Here is a 21,743-nt window from a genome sequence, read left to right as displayed (position 1 = left end):
GCCCCTCCGGGGGCCCCCACAGTGTAGGTACCTAGACCTGGAATGCCTTACACAGCCGGGACCGCGCCCCCTCGAGTGGATGGTCACGTAGCCACCATCTCGGGCGGGCCCCATCTGGGAGGACTATCCTGAAATGATCAAAAGTATTACCTCAGCGAGCTTGACCACGACCAAGAGGTATGCGCCCTGGTCCAAGCCCCGGCTCAACGCCTAAAGTAGATGAACCTCCCCATCACCTTCACGGAAGATGAGGCCCGCAACGTCCATTTCCCACATCATGACCCTCTAGTCATTGATGCCCAAATCGCCAACAAGATGGTATCTAGAGTGCTGGTGGATGACGGAAGCTCCGTCAACATTTTTTTCAAGCCTGCCTTCATCGCAATTGGCTTTACTGAGGTGGATCTAGCCTCGTGCCCAACCTAGATCTACGGCTTTAATGGGGACTCAATGCACCCGATGGGAAAGATCCAGGTGCCCGTAACACTGGGTAACGAGATGCAAAGCTCGTTCAAATTTTTTACGTTTGTGGTGGTGGACTGCCCCACTGCTTGCAACATCATTTTCGGTAGGCCCGCATTGGTCGAATTTGGGGCAATCACCTCCATCTGCCACCTATGCTTAAAATTCCCCTGCGATAACGGAGGAGTGGGAACATTCTGGGGAGATCAGAAGAGCGCACATAAATTTTACCACGTATCTGCCCGACCCATTTTTATGGTCCGTGAAGAGCCCCTTGAGGAAATCATCGATCTAGTCCCGCCCCCTCTCCCGGCAAGACGGATTTTCCGGGAAGAGGACGAGCTCAACCCGCAAATTGGGGAGGACCGCGTACTAGAAACCATGGAGGAGATTGAAGAGGTGTGCATAAGTGACACTGACCCAACCATGGTAATCCAAGTCAGGAAGAACCAGAAAGCAGAGGTCCGGGCCGCCATCATCGCCCAGGTGAAGGAGAACCGAGATGTCCTAGCCTGGTCTCATTCGGATATGACCTGGATCGACCACAATATCATCAGCCATGCCTTGAATATCGACAAGGATGCGACCCCGGTCCGGCAAAACCGAAGGCTCTTAGGGGCAGAAAGGGCGGAAGCCCTTAAGCTGGAAGTTGAAAAGTTATACTCGATCAACTTCATCAGAAAAGCTTTATATTCCATGTGGCTAGCCAACCCGGTGCTGGTGTCGAAGCCAAACGAGACTTGGAGGACGTGCATCGACTTCATGGACCTCAACCAAGCTTGCCCCAAAGATTGTTTCCCGCTCCCTCGGATCGATCAGATGGTGGACGCAACATCCGGGTATGAGATCTTGAGTTTCATGGATGCCTACTCAGGCTACAATCAAATCTCTATGCATGTGTCGGACCAGGAACATACCAGTTTCCAAACCTACAAGGGGGTGTACTACTACATTGTCATGCCCTTCAGACTCAAAAGCGCCAGAGCCACCTATCAGCGACTAGTCAACAGGATGTTCTGGGCCCAGCTGGGACAGAACATGGAGGTATACATCGACAACATGTTGGTCAAGTCCAAGACCTCCCACGAACATTCTAACGATCTCGCCGAATCATTTGTGATCCTTCGAAGATTTGGGATGAAGCTGAATCCCAAAAAATGCACCTTCGGCGTAGCGTCCGGGGAAGTTCCTGGGATTCATAGTGAGCTACCGAGGAATAGAAGCCACTCCAGAAAAAATCAAGGCATTAGTATACATGTCCTCTCCCCAGAAGCACAAAGATGTTCAGAGCCTGACTGGGAGGAGAGTCGCTCTAAGCTGTTTTGTCTCGAATGCCACGGACAAGTGCATCCCGTTCTTCAACGTCCTTCGGGGAAGCCAAAGGTTCGAATGGTCAGTTGAGTGCGAAGAGGCTTTCCAAAGACTGAAAGAACATCTGGCCCGAGCACCAACATTGGCGAAACCGGTGGAGGGAGAACCGTTATTCCTCTATTTGGCCGTGACTGAACACGCCATCAGCGCCGCGCTAGTACGGGAAGACGGGAAGGCCCAGCTCCTGGTCTATTACGTAAGCAAAAGATTATTGGGCGCGGAATCATTATATCCGCTAATGGAAAAGTTAATGTTTTGTCTACTAATCGCGTCCCGGAAGCTCAGGCCTTATTTCCAGGCTCATGCCATAAGAGTTCTGACCAACCATCCTTTGCGGCAAGTGTTGCAAAAGACTGAGTCATTAGGAAGACTCTTGAAGTGGGCCATGGAACTGAGTCAGTTCGACATTGCATACATCCCTAGGATCTCAATCAAGGGACAGGCCCTAGCCGACTTCATCGTGGAATGCTCCGGGATCACCGAAGAGGACGATCCCGCGGCGCCCGTATGGACGGTGTTCATAGACAGAGCCTCAAATGAAAATGGAGCAGGGTCTGAAATCATCCTAGTGTCGCCGCAGGGGCACCAGTTACAAAATGCCCTGCGTTTCCAGTTCAAGGCTTCGAACAATGAAACCAAGCACGAGACCATGTTGGCTAGTTTGCGCCTGGCTCGGGAAGTAGGAGCTGCAAAGCTGGTGATCTATAGCGATTCCCAGTTGGTTGTCAGGAAGATCTCAGGAGAATACCAAACTAAAGGGGAAAAGACGGCAGCTTACGTGACTCAGATGCAAGAGATGCTCCAAAATTTCAAGAAGCACTCCATCCGCCAGATCCCCATGGATCAAAACGTGTTAGTGGACACGTTGGCAAAGCTGGCTACGGATGCTGAGGCAGAGATTTTTGGGCTAGTCCTGATCAACCATCTCCTCGTACTAAGTATTCAAGCCCCCACAATCAACACTATAGACTACTCCACGTCCTGGATGGGACCCATCATCCAATACCTGACAACCGGGGGGTTGCCCACAGATAGGGCAGCAGCTAGGAAACATCAGTACCAAGTCCATAGATACGTCATGATGGAGGGAAAGCTCTATCGTAGAGGATTATCCATGTCGTGCCTCTGATGCGTGTCCCGGACAGAAATGAGCGCAATCACGCACGAGGTGCATGAAGGCTTCTGCAGAGATCATACAGCCGGACTCAGCTTGTCCAAGAAAATCCTGCGCCAAGGATATTTCTGGCCAACCATGAAGAAAGATTGTGTCGATTACGTCTGCAAATGCGAGCAGTACCAAAGGTACGCAAAGATCCCGCGAACCCCTCCAACGAAAATAACCTTAATGACCAGTCCTTGGCCCTTCGCTGTATGGGGGATCAACCTTGTAGGATCGCTCTCGACTGGGAAGGGAGGTGTGAAGTAAGCCATCGTGGCCGTCGACTACTGTACCAAGTGGGTCGAAGCAGAGCCTATGAACACCATCACCTCAAAGAAGGCCTTGGACTTCGTCATCAACAACATCGTGTGTCGGTACGGGCTCCCCTACAAGATTGTGTCCAACAACGGGAAGCAGTTTGACAACATTCACTTCATAGACTTCGGTGAACGGCATGGTATCATCAAAAGCTTCTCCGCAGTCGCCAGACCTCAAGCGAACAGGTAAACAGAGGCCGTCAACAAAATCTTGAAGGGGACATTAAAGAAAAAGCTTTAATCCTGGAAGAGAAAATGGCCAGAAGAGTTGCCCCGCGTACTATGGGCATATTGGACCACCGAACAAACGTCCACCGGACATACTCCATACTCCATGGTGTACGGGTGTGAAGTCGTCATCCTGGTAGAAATGGTCGGCCCATCCCATAGGAGGGACACATATGATCCCGCCCAGAACCACGCCTTACTCCAGGAATCCTTGGATCTCATCTAAGAGATCTGGGAAGAATCGCAAGTTCAGTTGAAGATGTACCAGGGCAAGGTTGCTCGACATTTTAACTCGAAAGTAAAAAGCCGAAGGTTCGGAACCGGCGACCTAGACCTGAGGAGAGTCTTCCCTACAACCCAAGATCTGGGAATGGGGGTTCTAGGGCCGAACTAGGAAGGGCCGTACAAAATTCAACATGAATTATGTCTGGGAACGTAGTTCTTAAAGCGACTTGATGGCACTGAAGTCCCAAGGGCCTGGAACGCAGAACATCTCCGTAAGTACTATCAGTAGAAAGGAGAGCATGTTTCTGCTTTATATTTTCTTTGTAAACAATGTAAGCCCTAGGGAAATTTCTTGAATAATAAAAATGACGGGTACAAAACGTCATAAAGAAATATTGTGAAACAATGAAAGTTTTCGCCCATCTCCATAATCAAGCGACCCAAGACAAGTCTTGGCTCACTTGGGGGGTGTATCCAAACACGAGCAAGTCCGAGAACAAAAGCAAAATAGGACGCTAATGAAAAGGACACAAGGCTCAGGCCTAGTCCCGACCCAGACATACGCGGTCCGGGGGTACAAACTATAGGACTTAAGGCTCAGGCTTCGTCCCAGCCCGGACATACGTAGTCCGGGAGGTGAAATATCCAGTAGGACAAACGGGCTAGCCCGGGTCCTCACCCTGACATGTGTGTCCCGGGGATATAAAATACCTAAAAAATTGGTAGACCGAGCGTGGTCCCAAACAACCAAATACCCGTCCGCGTCATCCTTGCAATAGCACAGAACTATTGGAGCACGGGTCCCAGATACAAGTTCTCTAAAAGTAGTCTTAAAAACGGCCCAGACCGTAAGAACCTAACTTAGGTTTTATAATAAGCTAGTCAGCTAATCCCTGATGGTTCCGACCGTCAGAACCTGAACACTAGAATCGGGATGAATAGATTTAGTGATAATTATCATATCCCTAATGGCCCAGGGCATTGGAACCTGAGCAACAGGAATAAAGTGAGTTGATAAGTTAAAATCTAGAAAGGTCTTGGTGGTTCGGGCTATTGGAGCCCATATTGTAAAACTGGAACAATCTAGTCCAGGCCGTCAACAGTCTTGGTCGTTGGAACCGGGACCGAACATTCGACTCGTTTACACAAGGTGGTGAAAACAATTAGTAAAAGTTTAACGAATGGAAACGGGAAAGCATTATGCAAGAAATAAAGTAAATAATAAAAAAAATTGTCTTAGACGCATCCACGTCCGGGAAAGTGTTTGTCGTTCCGGTAAATAAGAAAACAAATAGAAGACCCGACCTAGGCTTCGTCGTGCCCCGATGCCTCCAGCTTAGCTCTGTCTGCCTCTTCCTCGTCCAAGGGTTCCGAGTCTTCTTTCTCCTTGGCCTCAAATTCGGCTCTTTTCGCGGTGGGGTCGGGGTAAAGCAGGAGGTTCATGTTCTTGTCCTGGAGCCAGGTCATGTTGGCCTCGTCAAAGGTGACCCTCAGCATGGTGTCCGCCTTTTCTCTCTCGCGGCGAGTCTCATCGTGCGCTGTCACTTGCAGCCGAAATAGGTCGTCCAATTCACAGACCCGAGGCTCGAGTCTGGTGACCCTCTCCCAGTCCTGGGTAGACTGGGCTTCGGCCGCCTTCTGCAGGGCCTTCACTCGGAGAAGCTCCGCCTCTAACCCGACCACCAACTTGCTATTCTTGGCCTCTCGCCGAGACATAGTCTCTTCGTGTTAGAACTTAGTCCGGGCAGCCTCTTCCCGGTCCGCTTTGGCCTGAGCCACCTCCTTGGCCAGGGCTTCCTTAGCGGCTTCTCGCTGGTTCACGGCCACCTCCAACTCTAGCTGGCTCGTCTCCATTTTCATGGTAATCTCGGCCGCCAAGTCGGCATTCCGATGAGCCAGTAGAGAGTCCTGGAATGAAGAGAAGTTAGAAAAATATGAAGAACTAAAAATGCAAGAAGAACAAGAGGTGTGAACAGATAACGTACAGTAGTGGCTTGGTGGCGGAGAGCCTGGGATATGAATAGCATGTCCTGGTTGGCTATGGTGTCGTACCGCTTCAACTGGGGGTTGGACTTAGTAACCCCCACTTGATCCAGCAAGTCCACAACAAACGGAGCCATGTCTTGCCCCTGTTTAGAACGGAACCCCGTCTCAGCGGCAAGCCAATCTACGATCGACTAGAAAGCACTAAAGGCTGTCGGACGCTCCGAGAACTCGGCCTGACGACAAATCATCAGGGCCTGGTAAACCTCTTCCCTCTTCTCCCAGCCACTCTCCCACGTCCGGGATACCAGTTTGGATTGTTCGTCCCGCAGAACCGCCTCTCCCTCTTCGGGCAGAGCCGGATGGACGAGGAGCACAAGCGCTCCCGGAAGGTCCTTTGTGGCAAGGTGACTCTCCCCGGAGGATTCCACAGCTGAGCCAGCGCCTTTGGTCTTGGCCCTCTTTGTCCCCTTCACGGCCTCACCCGCGCTTGAGTTCGCGGTTCTCTTCCTGAAACTCTGACTCACCAGCAGGTCCCACTCCAGGTTGATTACCAAGGGATGAACAGAGGCTAAGATAGTTTTAGGATTAATTTTTGTGATTGGGACCACGGCTGAGGCCTCCCTGACTTAGTTAGGCTCCGGCACCGAGCTCCCATAGATCGCGTCTGGAGCTTTCGACTTGGGCGCGCCTTTGGCGGTCTTCTTTGCCGAAGCTCTAGCCTTGGCAACCTGGACCTCAAGGGCCTGCTTCATCTTCTCCATGAGATCATACATGTCGGGGTCTTCTGAAATGAACAAACAAAAAAGGAATTAGCAAAATAAACCTGTCACAGCGAATGAGTAATCACAAGACTAAAAGTAATCCGGGACGAACCCTTGTCTAGACCTCGGACTCGACTCAATTCTCGTAAGGTGAAGGAACGGATTCGATCTTCCATATCACCCGGGCATAAGAATTTCCCATACTGAAGGAACCCAGACGAATACATGAGAGTTTCCTGATCTGTAGTGACTGGAGATGAAGGTCTCATCTCTCCACCAGCCCTGAATAGGGGGCCTCGATAAACTAGTCTATCGCTAACTAAGTCCCCAACTCGGGGAGCATAAGTCAAAAGCAAAGGTAAGTTACCTCGCCCTGATACACTAGCACCGGGGGTCCCTGTGTTCGGATTGGCCTTGTCAAAGAGGGCTTCCAGCTCCTCGGAGGTGGCCCTTTCCTTCTTCTGGGCCTGGTCCCGCTTCCTCTTGGCTGCGTCTGTCAGGGCTGCGGCCTCTACGGCCCTGATGGGCTCAAGGGCCAGCTCCTCCCTCAATGTCAGGTCTTTCTCGCATTGTATCCCCCGGAGACTGGGGGCCTTGATCGTTTGATTGGCCGCCAACATCCCGACCACCTGGAGGTTCTTAGTGTTGATGTAGCCCCCTACGTCCAAATCTTCTGCGTTTAGCTCAGAGTAGAATTTCTTCTAGTCCAGGATGAACTGGGTGAGAGGATTCTGGGCATAGGGTCCTACCATCCAAGGCAATATGTTGAGAATGAGGAATAAAAAGCAAAAACAAAAACAATAAAGAAACTAGGGAACGGGAAGCCACTTACCCACTCGCTTAAAGTCCAGCATTAGCGTGGGGTACTTTTCTAAAAGGAACCCGGACGTCATGAACCAATAATGTTTGACGTCCGGGGGGTACTTCCATGTGCTGGTAGGAGCAACATAGTTGCCACGCAGTTTCAGCCTGTGGAAGCCGTCCAGGGTCTTGTCCTTGACGTTGACCTGCGACTCCAACTTATAGAAAAACAACACCTCTGCCGGTGTTGGATCCGGGATTTGCTTCGATATGCAAAAGATGCGCCATCCCGCAAGCCGTCGGTACGCTTGAGGCAGGAGCTGGAAAGGCGCAATCCCCACAAACTTGAGGAATTTCACGAAGTAGTCATGAAGTGGGAGAGTGGCTTCCGCACTGATGTGGCCCACAATCCAGGCCCCGAACTCGCCCACCCCAGTGTGAGCTTTCTCCTCTTTCCTGGACAGATGGTTATAGAATAGTGGCGGGAGTAGACTCCATGCCTAAGTGCTTCCCCAGGGCGTACAACATCCGATAATTTCTGAACAGGTTCTGCACCCCGTCCATCTCCCATCTGTTGCCACTAGGGGTCTTGGATCCTGGTAGAGTGATAGGGGCCGCATTAACTCATTCTTTCGCATGAAGGGCAACGCCTGAGGTCATGGCTGATGATCTGGGAGCGAAACAGAACAAAACAAATAACCAAGCAGTCAGCACCAAAACCCAAGAAGGTTTTTTAAGGTACGAGGGCTCTCCTACGAACTGCTTGGAGGAGTCCCCTCTGGATCAGGTCCGGGATCACTAAGAAGCCACGAAACCTTGATCGGGAACAAAAAAAAAAAAAGGAGGATTTAGCTGTTCTCCTAAGCCGGCCTATTGCCACTTGTCCAGGAACCACCCATACCCGAGGAGATCCGGGACGGTCCGGACTAGTTTTCTTTTCCTAACCTATTCTAATACACCCATAGCCAATCTAAACACAGGCAAGATTTAATAGCCTACATAGATAAATAGGAAGGTATGGAAAATGCAAGAAACACAAAAGTGAAAGTCAGGAAAACTTACTGTAAAAGGTTGGTCATGAAGAATGGTGGGTTTCCGGCGACAGTGACGGTAAAATCGCAGTTTTGAACAGGTGAAGGCAGCTCAAAAGCTCGTCTATGGGACAGACCGATGTCGTCTGCTCAGGCGAAGGGGCGGATATCGGGTGCGTTGGAAACAAATGACGGTGAAGACGAAGTAGACAATGGAAAATGTCGTCGGCAAGCTTGGACATAAAAGGTCTTTTGAGTGTTTTTCTTTTCTGAGAATATAAAGATATCAAATGAAAATTTGGGGTTATTTATAAGAACCAGAGGGCTATTTCGCTCTAACGGTTCAGCGCAATCACCACCCATCGGATCGTCCTGGATCGCGCAGGGACATAAATGGATTTACTTGAATACTGGATCGCGGTACCCCCGAGCGGTGATCCACGCCGCCCCGATCTAACGGCCCAGAAAAAGAGCACCTCAAAGGTCATCCCATCCAACGATCCTCTTTGTCGCAGAGATAATAATGGGAACATTTGTACGGATGGGGCACTTCGTAACCCGAGCTGACATACTAGCCCCAGCATAGTAACCAATAGGATGTTTGCTGACCTTTCAAGACCTAGTGCCATCAATGCGCCAGTCACAATGGGACACGTGCACCCTTCATGATGGAGCAGGGCAAATGGGAAGGTCTCCAGACATCCCTGAAGTAAATGAACCCGGGCTCTGGTAAACGAACCCGGATCCTAGTAAATGGTCCGGGCTTTTCGGATTCTGTCCCGGACATCGAAGCGGGTTAACATTTCGTGATCGATCAGCCAGCGGTGTCACCCATCCGTGGACTCGTCGCCTTGGAAAAGAGCCGGAAGTGCCGAGATGGCCCAAGAGGGAGACAAGCCTCCACCGCGCAAGCCCAGATGAAGGCTTGGGGGGTAATTGTTATGCCCGTTTCTTCCTTCTCGTACAGATCCACTCTAAAAGTCCATGGGCCGCTTTGCTGGGGATTAAGGCCCAAACCGGGCCCATTAGGCGAAGGTAAAATGGGTATTGGCGACCCAAGTCTCGTCAAGGCCCAAAGGGCTACCGGGAGGGTAAGCCAGGACTATTGTCAAGGCAGGTTGTATAAACTTAGGACTGTGTACTGAGATGTTCCCCGAGGTACGGTAAAGGAGGTCGCGGCTACCAAATCCAAGATTGGGCCGAGATCTCCTTCGGTGAACCTGGGTCCTAGTAAATGAAGTGGGACCCTGGTAAATGGAGGGGGACCTTGGTAAATGGACAAGGATGGGTCGTCTGAGTTTGGCAAGATAAAGTGTCCGAGATAATGACATCGTCCCATGAAGCGTGGGGGGTTGTCCCCACGCTTCACCTACAGAAGAGACTACTTCGAGATTGTACGTCGTTGGTTCAGAACTGCGCCACCACTACTCTGACCGATCTTGTCCCCCAAATCTTCCTCGTAGCCCATAACACCCAGACTGAAACACCAGTATGTCGCATGTCTTAGAATAAGATATTATTTGGGCTGTCCTAATGGGCTTTGTTTAATGATGTTTTTTATTTCAATCCTTTTTATTGGGCTCCCATCAGAGAAGCCAATGGTATGTACACCATTGTTAGGCCTGGACTAGCTTGGCCCAAGCCCAGTGCACTCATGTGCCTATAATTACGAATAGTGGTGCACAGAGGAGGGGATCCGAGATTTTGATTGTAAGCAGTTACTCTGCTCAAACTTGTAGAAAAATCCATTGCCAAAAGTTCTCAAAGCTCTAATACAACAGACTCGTGGACTAAGGCTCATTAACGCTCCAACCACATAAAAACCTTGTTTACTTTTATTAAATCCTTTCTTTTACACTCTCTAATCTTTCATAATTCTAGTTTCTGAAAAACTCAGTAAACAAAAGTGTTGACTGACTTTTTGGCCATCAACTAATTAAATAAGAACTTAAGAAATGTATGAAAGATACACGGGTTTTACATGGTTTAGGTTATAAAAAAAAACCTTAGTCCACGAGGATTTAGTATTAGTGTTCTTGAAGCTTGAGATGTCAAGCTCCAATGGAGGTTTCTCAGACAGTGTATATATTGCTTTGAGTACAAAGAGTGGGATAAAAAAGTCAAATCCCTTTACAATGGAAGCCCTAGCCCTATTTATAGTAGTCGAGGACAATTAATTTCTTTTATGGGGATTTATTACAAACACTCCCAATCATTTGGGAGTTTAATGTTAATTAACACCTTTGGGTGTACTAATTATTGTTGTGGGCTTAGGCGTATCGCACAGGGCCCAATTTGTAGGTATACCCCCAAAACTTTACGGGAGACATGCCCTTGACAATGTCATGACGCAGCTGCACATTTTTCCATGTCAGGCAGTTCATTTGGACATGAAAATTGTCCAATGAACGCTTTCGACACCAATAATCGAGGCACCGAAAGATGTCAGACGGCCGCTTGTTGTCCAAAGTCGTTGTTATTCACACCTGGCATTCCCTCCAGGTCCCGAGGACAAACTCCTAGACCTAGAAGACTAACTAACCAAGAAGATGGGAGGACCACAATGGAGGTTCTCGAGACGTGGCCTAACATGAATACATCCACGCCTGGAAATGAATCATAACACTCTCAAAGGAGTTTACGCTCCTAAGAGCTCTAGGCGAGCTTCACAAGACATCATTAGCTCTGAAGGAGCCTAACTATAATTTAATGAATGACACGTATCCAATGATAAAATAATGGACAAAATTTTCCTCCCAAGTCTTCACTTGTCCTCGAACAGTTGAGACTTACTCTAAGATGAGTAATTTCAAAGGTCTTTTTTTTTGGGGGGGGGGGGGATGCTTTGGCTCTACCTGATGTCACACTCCAAAAAGGTAACACCACATGTTGACTCCCCATCGCTGGGTCCATCAATCGGTCCAATTAGTGAGGAGTCTGTTCCACGCCCGAGACGTCAAATCTGTACCCTAAGTATCCATTCGCTCTGTACCCGAGGCATCCTTTCCCATGCTAATGAACGTGATCCATCCTTGATAATCGTGACCGTTGGATCATGCTCAAGTAATTACCCTGCAGGTGATCAAATTTCAGGTGGAGTTGCTTCCTCCCCAAGTCCTTCAAGTATAAATCGTGAGAATTTCCTCTCTCTTGTTCACTTTTATCCTTTGAAATTTTCAAAAATACTTGAGCTTTCAAAACTGTCTCAAAACCCTTCAATTACTCCCAAACCCCAATCTTCACCAATTCTTGCACTCTGGTGACCTGCACATCTGGAGATAATCTTCATACTTATGGGTTAACGAGACGAAGTACTTCCGTGTTCGCATGGGGGACAACACTTACAGGCGCTACATCTCTAGTAAATGTGCTAGCTTCTTTTTCGTTTTTAGTTTTTGGGTTGAAAATAGTTGCATGTTTATGCGCTGGTGATTTCTGACATTTAGAGGTCATTTTGACCTCTTTTTAGTCTTTTTGGGTCCATTTTGACGTTAGAAACAGTCAAAATGGACTACTTTAGGCCTTCTTGCACTTTTTCGTACTTCTAGACTTTTGACCAGAATCGAGAAATTTCCTAGATTCCGGCTAGGTTCATGAACTTCGATGGTGTTTTCCAGCACCAATTATTTGGTATTGAGGACACCCCAATCCCTTAGAATTCCTTTTCTCCTACACTCATCAAGCAGTTGTCGTAGGTGTTCTCATTTTGGCCCATCAACCTTTATGCGGATAAGAGTGAAATTTACACTGATTACAAAAGTTTGAAGTACTTCTTCACTCAGAAAGAGATAAATAGGAGACAATAGCAGTGGTTGGAGTTAGTGAAAGACTACGATTGTGAGATTCTATAATACCCAGTCAAAGCCAACACGGTGGCTGCTGCATTGAGTAGGTGAGGACATGGGAGTGGCTCAACTCTGAGCACAATAGTGACACCTCTGCGGAAAGAGATTATAAATGCGTATATTAAGTTAGTAACAGGAGGCCTGGCAAATCTCACTCTATACTCCTCCCTTTTGGAACAGATTAGAGAAGGGAAGAAGGTGGATGAAGCCCTAATGAAGCAAGAGGCTTAGGTACAGGAAAATGGTAGCGGCGACTTCACGGTGTCCAATGGTGGGTTGCTACAATATAAGAATAACATTGTGTTCCTAACAATGACGAGATTAAGAAAAGTATTTTGAAAGAGGCACATACATCGCACTATTCCTTACATCTATGATCGACAAGGATGTACCAAGACCTGAAAGTGTTGTATTGTTGGCCTGGAATGAAGAAAGATGTTGCTGAGTTTGTTGTCAGGTGTTTCACATGTCAGCAAGCAAAGCAGATAATAAAATCGAGCTGAGAACACAAGTGTTCTTCCCCAAATTTCTAAACCTGTGATTTCCAGCAAATTAGGCCCCATTTTTGACCCAACCAGATGTTTCTAACAGGATTCCATTCACAAAAACATATCCCAAAGCTTAAGCAACAAAACCCAACTCTCATCTCACCCCAAAACACCCATAGAATCTCAAACCAAGAATCAAAATCAAAAGAACTTAAGAACACCATTAGAATGCAAAAACAAGGGGTCTTACCTCTGAATTCCCCAAGAAAATCTGAACTCCTGAAGTGCAAATACTCCTACCAGCCTCAAGTCCCTTCAACAAGCATAACTCCCCTTCAATCTCCTCAAAAATCTCAACTTGGTCTAGTCGTAGAGTCTCATTGAGTGCTTCTTCCAAAATTCTTCAAAAACTCAGTAGTAAGTGTCTTGAAAGTGTGTGAGCCAAAGTGCCCAGTTGCTCACCTAATGCTATCCCATGTGGTCAAATGACCATAATGCCCCTTACCTCATTTAACCTTAAAGGTTACCCCTAATGGAAAAATTGTCATTTGGCATAATTCCCACTAATCCCAAATAAGTATATCTAACCAAATATTCATCAATTAATTCACGCTACTCAATAATTTTTGGTAACTTATCAAATTACCAAAATACCCCTGAGCTCACCCTGAGCCAGGTATTGTACCCCGTTGTGAATTTTCCACTAACTTTCTGCCTAGGATCGCATCATGCTTGGTAACTCAAATATATCCACATAATAATGTGTTCACAATTATAAGTCACACATATTTACAATTATACCCTCAGTAGGTCAAAAATATGAAAATGTCATTATAATAAGAAACGGGCTCACATGCATGTTTAATACACTTAAACATGCAATCATAATCATATCATATTATAATTCACATAATTCAGATAATAATATGCTTATAACACATAAGAACATAATTAACTTAATTATTTCCTCACAGCTGCCTAATCAAGACACTAAGCCATATTAGGGAAGTTGGGGGGGTTACAGTAGGACGTGGTAGGTCGATCCATACAGAACCGACCTACTTTCTCTTCTATAAGTATGGGAGGTCTATTCACATAGAATTGACCAACCATGGTCAGACGGTAGGTCGGTTCACACAGAACCGACCATCCATGGCTAGACGGTAGGTTGGTTCCCATGCTATCGACCTCCCATTCTTTTCTTTGACATACATGGCAAGTCGGTTCCCGCGCAATCGACCTCCCATGCTTACCATTGACATACATTGATAGATCGGTTCTATGTATAGCGACCTATGAATATGTGTTAAGCAAGCTTGAGTGAAACTAACCTCTCATAATTGATGGCTGGCGTCGAAATTATAGTAGTGTTTTTTCATGTAGGGTCAACTTTGCCTTATATTCTTTATTTTATTTCCACAAATAACATACAATAATAAGACTATGCAAAAGTTTCCTTTTCTTTTTAAGACTTAAAAGTCAAGCCTATAGATGACTTAGAAGTCAATTATACACTTACTAAACAAATAATAATTAGAGACTTTTGAATTTTGATATATTTTTTCTAAATTTTGAAAAATAGCTAGGCTTAATCCTTAGAAGTCTTGAAGTAGAATTGGCGTTATGATATAAAAAGAATCATCATAAATGTAATTCTTGTAAATAATGGTGCCTAATTAATAATAATGAAGAGGTCATTAAGGGGGAAATAATTTAAATTATAGAAAATTTTAAAAAACATATAAAAGTATAGTGGAGCCATAAAAAATTAAAATAAACATGTAATATATTTTTCTAGTAACTGTAGGTACTAATCAATTTTTTACTCTTGTTGTGTCTGATATTTTTTCCTTGTTGAATGTTGTAGGTGGTGGTTCTTTGTAACGCCATAATTCCTCATAAATTATCGAGAACACATCGTTGAATCATAATCATAAACATTGCTCTTTTATTGAATAAAACTTAAAAATAAAATATATGGATCTATGGTTTTACAAAAATAAAATATCTATCTTTAAAATGAGCAACATTTAAATAAAACTTTAAAAGAAAATATTCTTTAATAAAAATAAATAAATAGGCCCGCTTGATCTTCCTCGACTATATGGTCGCCACGAGTACATCACGAAGCTCTTAGATCCCACTCGCCACCAGCCTTTCTATCATCAATTTTCTGCACAACAACATCATAAAGGGTGAGCTTCTAAGCCGAGTAAGGAAAATACAAACAGGAGTTAGTCATATAATAATTTAATCAACATATCCTAAATTACACAAGAGTCATAACAAAAACTTATTTATACTATTCATATCACATCACAAAACCATAGGTCATATCATAGCCTGTCATAATCATAAATCATAATCATAGTCATAATCATAGTCATAAATCATAGGTCATAAGTCATAAGCATAACTATAAGTCATAGATCATAATCATAACTATATGTCATAATAACGAGTCACATATAATAAAAAGATAAGTGCTTATACATGGGTGACAATTAAGCCCCGGACAATTGTCTGTCATACACCGGATATCAACTTAGGTCTGTCATAAAGTTTTGGCAACTGAGCCTATCGGACATAAGTCTGTCATACATCATTGGACACCTTAGGTCCAAACACACTTACCCCTTTATTGTACCTGAAATGTTAGGTCATACAAAAACATAGCCTAGATCATAAACTAAACTATCTAATTTTCCTTACCAAAAACCGGAATATTGGAGACAAGAGCGGGATTGGAAACTCCGAAAACCAAACATAAAGAAACCATAAGTCCTCTAGAGAAAGAAGATGAATAAAAGATCTAAACCACCAAGATAGTAACTTATCGAAGACCTTAAGTTTCAAGAAACTCAAACACCTAACCAAAAGTCATAATAACAAGTTGGGTTCTGAAATAAAAGGAAAGAATAAGACGAATGGAAATGGACTAAACCTGAAGATTAACAGTACCTTAGATAGCTTAGAACTTCAATCTATACCTCAAACACCGAAATCACACAAAAGCTTACTTCCCAAGTGTTTATAAAAACTTTAGATTTGAAAGCTTTAACCCCAAAACCCTAGTGTTTCTCTCTAGAACAAACTTAGCAGCTTGGAGGCTCTGAACTATGCTTGACAGATGATGAAAATGGATGAGTGAAGGGTCCTATTTATAGAGTTCAAGGAGTGAAACTAATTCCTTTTAAAATGAATAAATAAATGATTAAAAATTGAATAAATTGGAATTATTTGTTCAACAGATGCCCATAACTCGGTCAAAGACGTTCAGGAACGAGTCAAAGTTGTTGAGGGTTGTTTCTAGTTCGGTTTCCAAGAAAATTCAAAAATGGCTCCAAGAGCCGATATATTGCCTACCATAGGCGATATATTTCCCCTACCTATGCCCCGAGCTTCCGTGGTTTCGTTCGTGCGAAGTCGACTTGTTTTATGTATCAATCATAGGCGATATATTGGCTCCTATAGCTGCGATATATCGGCATACACTGATATTTTAAACACGTTTTTGAACACTTTCAGCACACTTGAAATTTTTTTAAACCAATTTGACTGAGTAAAACGTAATCCTAACAGATGAGGGAAGGTTCTAGACCTTCTAGATCTATCATTTATTAATTTATTCATCCAAAATGCTTAAATCCTTAATAATCATACATGTGACAAATGTCCCTTTCTTAATTATTCTATCTAAACCTTAGGTTATAATAAATAATATTTCTAGGTCCAGCTATATTAATCACACCTTCTCTGAAAATTAATATTTCTAAACTATAGACTAAACTTATAAAATTTATAACTATCTCTACTAGTTTCCAACTAAATCCCGGCTTGAACCAATAACCAGAAAAAGTAAAATACTAAGCTGCTGCTACTACTACTACTATCTAGCTAAGTAAAATTTTGGGACGCTACATTCTTGTTGCTCAATTTCGTGTGTTATGAATGGTGTAACCCATGCACTTTCTACTTTTGTTACTAGTTTTTTAGGTGAACATATTTGGACTGATTATTGTCCTAATTTATTGTGTTCATCTATAACAATTGATTTTGCTTGATAATAAATATCTATTTCTCAAAGATAAAAATAATTAATGGTTAGTTTTGATTTATTTTAATTGATGTCTATATATTTTTCTATCATCATGCCCCACGAACCTCTCAAGTGAAAATGTCTCTCCCTTACACTTGTAATAAGAGGGACGAGATATTGACTTAATGGGCTAGAAATTTATCTTTACTAGAGCAAATAGCACCAAACAAAATTTTATAGAAAATAATAAATAAATAAGAACATAAATACATCTTTAGTAAAAATGTTATCTTGTGTGGTTGTCAAATGTTAAAAACCAAACTCGATCGAAATTCAAGAAAATGTATTATCACCATGAAGTACAAAAATTGAGTTATAAAAATGTAATAATTGAAAAAGATGACGACTATTATCATTTTCCTTTTTCGTTTTTAATAAACACCAACAAAAGTTTTTACGGTGGTTTTAAAAATTAACTTATTTTTTTATCAATTATAAATGATATATATTTACAAGAAAAATTCACTCAACGATTCTAGCTTCACTAAGCTTGGCTGATCAGTTTCACCACTATTGTAAAAGTGATATGGGTGGGTGAGTGGTCCATAAGAATTATACTACCAAATTTCATCTATGGCCATGCCATGTCAAACAATTAATTAGAGTAATGGACAATATATATTAGATTGATTTAAAATTAACAGTTACAATAACAAACTGATAAATAAAAAGTTCGATACAAGGCATAAAATTATTGCATAATAAGCAAAACACATTCATGCATTCTGAAATTTTCGTATAAAGACATACAAGATTACACTACTCAAGGACCACTTCTAGAATAGCATTCACAGTAGATGTTTCATATCTACTTAAACTAAAATTAAAATAATCTTAAATAATAGCTCAATCAAATTAGCTATTTTACCTTAAATTTTAAAGGAAGCTACAGTTGCACTATTCATTCGGTAAACAATATATTAATAATATTTTATTATTCTAACAATATATTGATATTATTTTATTTATTTATTGTTTATGTGTATTATATATATATATATATATATTAAAAAAATATAATATTTAAATGATGTTTCGAAAAAAATTATTGAGAAATTGATATATTTTGTGCCAAAGTAGATAAATTAGAGTTTTAGTGAAGTATTTTAGAAGATAGACTCTACATTACATTTCACATCACTACCAAGTCGTTTCGTCGGTGGTTGTCAAAGAAGGGTGTGTAGACTAATTATTATTATTATTTTTATTTAAGGAAAGCTAATTTTTAATTTTAATATGAGGTTTAAATTAATTTTAAATTTAAATAATATTAACATCCATATACTTATAAGCTGCATTTAATATTTTAATAAGTCGTACATTATTTTTTTCAAAATTTCATCACCTTACATATAGCTAAACAATACGTAACGTGATCACAACACAATCCATATTATCCAATTAAAAAAAAATGGCAAAATCTCCAAACCTTTTGAAAGAATTTGCACCATTATTTGTTCTACTTTGGCTTTAATGGCCGGCATCTTCAGTAAGTAGTAGTACTACTTCTAGTCCTCACGACTTTGTTCCCCGCCTTCTCAAAATCTCACATCCCTCTCACCCAATTTCACCGGCCATCTTCACCCCAAAAAACTCTACCTTCTCGTCCGTCTTACAATCCTACATCTGAGACCTTCGATTCAACACCTCTTCTACCCGAAAACCATTTCTCATCATAACCGCACTGCATGAGTCCCATATCCAAGTCGCCATTGTTTGTGCCTGTAATCTTAACTTGCAAATGAAGATAAGAAGCGGTGGCCATGATTACATCGTACGTGCCCGAGTCCCCTTCTTCATTCTCGACATGTTTAACCTCTCAAAAATCAATATCGATAACGAAAAGGAGACTATATGGGTTCAAACTGGCGCAACTCTCCGTGAAGTTTACCATAACATATCAAAAAGAAGCAAAGTCCATGGCTACCCAACCGGAGTTTGCCCCACAGTCGGTGTTGGTGGTAATATCAGTGGCGGTGGTTATGGAAATATGATGAGAAAATTTGGTCTATCAGTTGATAACTTAGACGATGCCCTAATGATTGACGTTAATGGTCGGCTTCTAGATAGAAAATCTATGGGGGAAGACCTGTTTTGGGCTATAAGTGGTGGTGGTGGTGGTGGTGGTGGTGGTGGTGGTGGTGGTGGTGGTGGAGCTAGCTTCGGTGTCATTTTGGCATACAAGATTAAACTCGTCCGTGTGCCAGAAAAAGCCACCTATTTCAGTGTCGAAAAAACTATGGAGCAAAATGCATCAGTCATTGCTTCTAAGTGGCAACAAGTAGCGGATAAACTAGAAGATGACGTTTTTACAAGCCTTGTAATGGACGTGAAGAACGATACCGAAACGGGAAAAAGAACGGGTAGAGCTAATTTCTATGGATTTTATCTTGGAGGTTCTGAAAGCGTTGTTTCCATTTTGGGAAAGAGCTTTCATGAATTGAGTTTAAAGAAATCAGACAGTAATGAGACGAGTTGGATCAATGCCACTGTACTCTTCTCCACGTATGGCAACATGACCAATACCTCATACGACAACGTTTTGCTCTCTCGAACCCCACTGGGGAAGTACTTTAAATGCAAATCAAATTACATCAAGAAACCCATTACGAAGAAGGGTTTGGAATGGATTTGGGGTAGAATGATGGAGCTCGATGGCCAATCAAGTTGACTTTCAATCCGTACGGTGGGAGAATGGCTGAGATTCCCGAGAATATGAGTCCATTCCCTCATAGAGCTGGGAACTTGGCTATGATTCAGTACGCAATCGAATGGAATGAAATTGGGACTGACGTGGGCAATAAATACATCGGTTCGACCAAGAAACTTTACAAGTACATGACTCCTTTTGTGTCTAAGAATCCCAAAGAAGCATTTTTTAACTATAAGGATCTTGATTTGGGAATCAACCATAATGGGAAAGCTAGCTATAGGAAAGGGATAGCTAGCTATAGGAAAGGGAAAGCTTATGGGGTTAAGTATTTCAAATGTAATTTTAATAGGTTGGTCGAGATTAAGACGAGAGTTGACCCAGACAATTTCTTTAGGAATGAGGAGAGCATTCCTGTTCTTCCATATTATCTATGATTTATATATATATATACTTGGTAGAAATAACGAGCATGTGCTTAATTTTAAAATTGTAAATATATATTTTTTTAATTATCATATCAATTTTAAATAATAAATAAAATATGTTTAATATAATGCATGACATAAATGTATTAAAGAAATTAAGAAAAAATATTGTCTATAATTTTAATAAAAACTAGTTCACTTTTTTTTAAATATATAATAAAATGAATAATAGTTCTATAGTATATATAGATATTTATATCAATATTCTCTACATATATGACATATAAACAAAACATTAACATAGATATATATATTTACATGGCTACATGACACATATATAAATTACAATAATATTTAAAAATTAATTAATAATAGAATAAAATAACAATATAAAGAGTCATAGTGTAGAGTAGTATTACATGCATTAACTATTTTTAGTCTCTAATAAAGAAAAAGAGCTTCAATCATTTCATAACAAAAAAACCACCACACAAATTTATAAGATAAAAAAATTATATGCATGACTTTATTATTTTTAAATAAATATAATTCAATTATTTAAATTATCATAAAATATCTTTAAAATATCTCATTTTAATTTATTTATTTATATATTTTTGTATAAGTTTATGTTTGTTCTAGTTTTTGAATTTGACAGTGACATCAAGAGATTATATATTACATGTTTAATATAGTATTAATATTATACATAGATTTTAAATTTAACTTTGTTGCTAGTTTTTATTTTTTTTAAGAAGAAGTTTGTTGCTAGTTGATAGTAGATTATATTATATTATATGTTTAATATGATATTATTCTAATACGTCAAGTTTAAGTTTAATTGAATTTTATTTAAGTTATAAAACTTATGGTTTTATTATTTAAATAATTGTGATTGTAAAATATCTCAAAAATATCCTATTTTAATTTGTTTAATTATTTATTTAATTTTATTTAAATTTAAATCATGTTTACAATCTACCGTTAAATATAAGAATATTCTGTTATATATAGAATATTAAGTTAAAGTTAATGGTAAAAAATAAAAAAACCTTTAAAACTAAGAATTTACGTTATCTATGCACATTTTGTATAGAAGAGATATAAATATATCTATTATAACCGGAAACAATAAGTACTCTTGAATTTTCAAGCTCAAAACTCTCTTCTCTGGTTTGTTTCTCTCTCGGCTTAGTGCTGATGCAATGGCAGGAGGATCAAAGATCAAGAAGAAGCGAGGTAGACCTAAACGTGGCCCTACTTCATCAAAGGTGCCGCGGAAAGTGAAATCGATGGTGGATTTACTTGGAGTGGAGCCAGTCACTTTCTCAAATGATGAAGAACCCGTACAGATTGGTGACGGGAGTGCGATTGCGAAGGTGACAGAGGGAATTTCTTCTTCTGATTTGCAACGAAGGTCCCAGATCATGATTCAGTTCCCTCATTTGTTGGAATAGAGGGAAGCTCAGCTTAGTGGTAAGGTTCCATCTAACCCTACCTCTCATTCTAATCCTAGCTCGGGTGATTACGGTAGTTGTTCCCAGAATTTTCCAAATAATCTAGGAGAAATTAATGATTTGGAGAAACATCTGCCTGAGATTATTAAAATTGATATGGAGGATATTGAAGAGGAGGTGAATTATTGGTATCCTTCTCTAGTTTGTTATGTACTAGGGGCTAATCCTCCATTGGTTGTTCTTGAAGGGTTTTGTCGACGCATATGGAGGAATATAGGGGTTGATAAGGTGGCTGGGTTAGGGCAGGGTGTTTACATTGTGAGGTTCAATTCGGTTGAACATAGAGATATTGTTTTGAGCAATGGAATTATGTTCTTTGACAAGAAACCGCTCAGAATGAAGCCTTGGAATGCTCATGAAGAATTTAAAAAGGAG

General features: G+C 41.9%; 1 pseudogene; it reads left to right on the top strand.

The window, feature by feature from the left end:
- Nucleotides 1-7,968: 7,968 nt before the first annotated feature.
- Nucleotides 7,969-19,860, top strand: LOC133799569 (berberine bridge enzyme-like 8; annotated as a pseudogene).
- Nucleotides 19,861-21,743: the final 1,883 nt, after the last annotated feature.

The sequence above is a fragment of the Humulus lupulus genome, chromosome 9, assembly GCF_963169125.1.
Source record: "Humulus lupulus chromosome 9, drHumLupu1.1, whole genome shotgun sequence".
Taxonomy (NCBI): Eukaryota; Viridiplantae; Streptophyta; class Magnoliopsida; order Rosales; family Cannabaceae; genus Humulus; species Humulus lupulus.
Note: the sequence above shows the minus strand (reverse complement) of the source record. Positions and strands in the feature narration are given on the sequence as shown.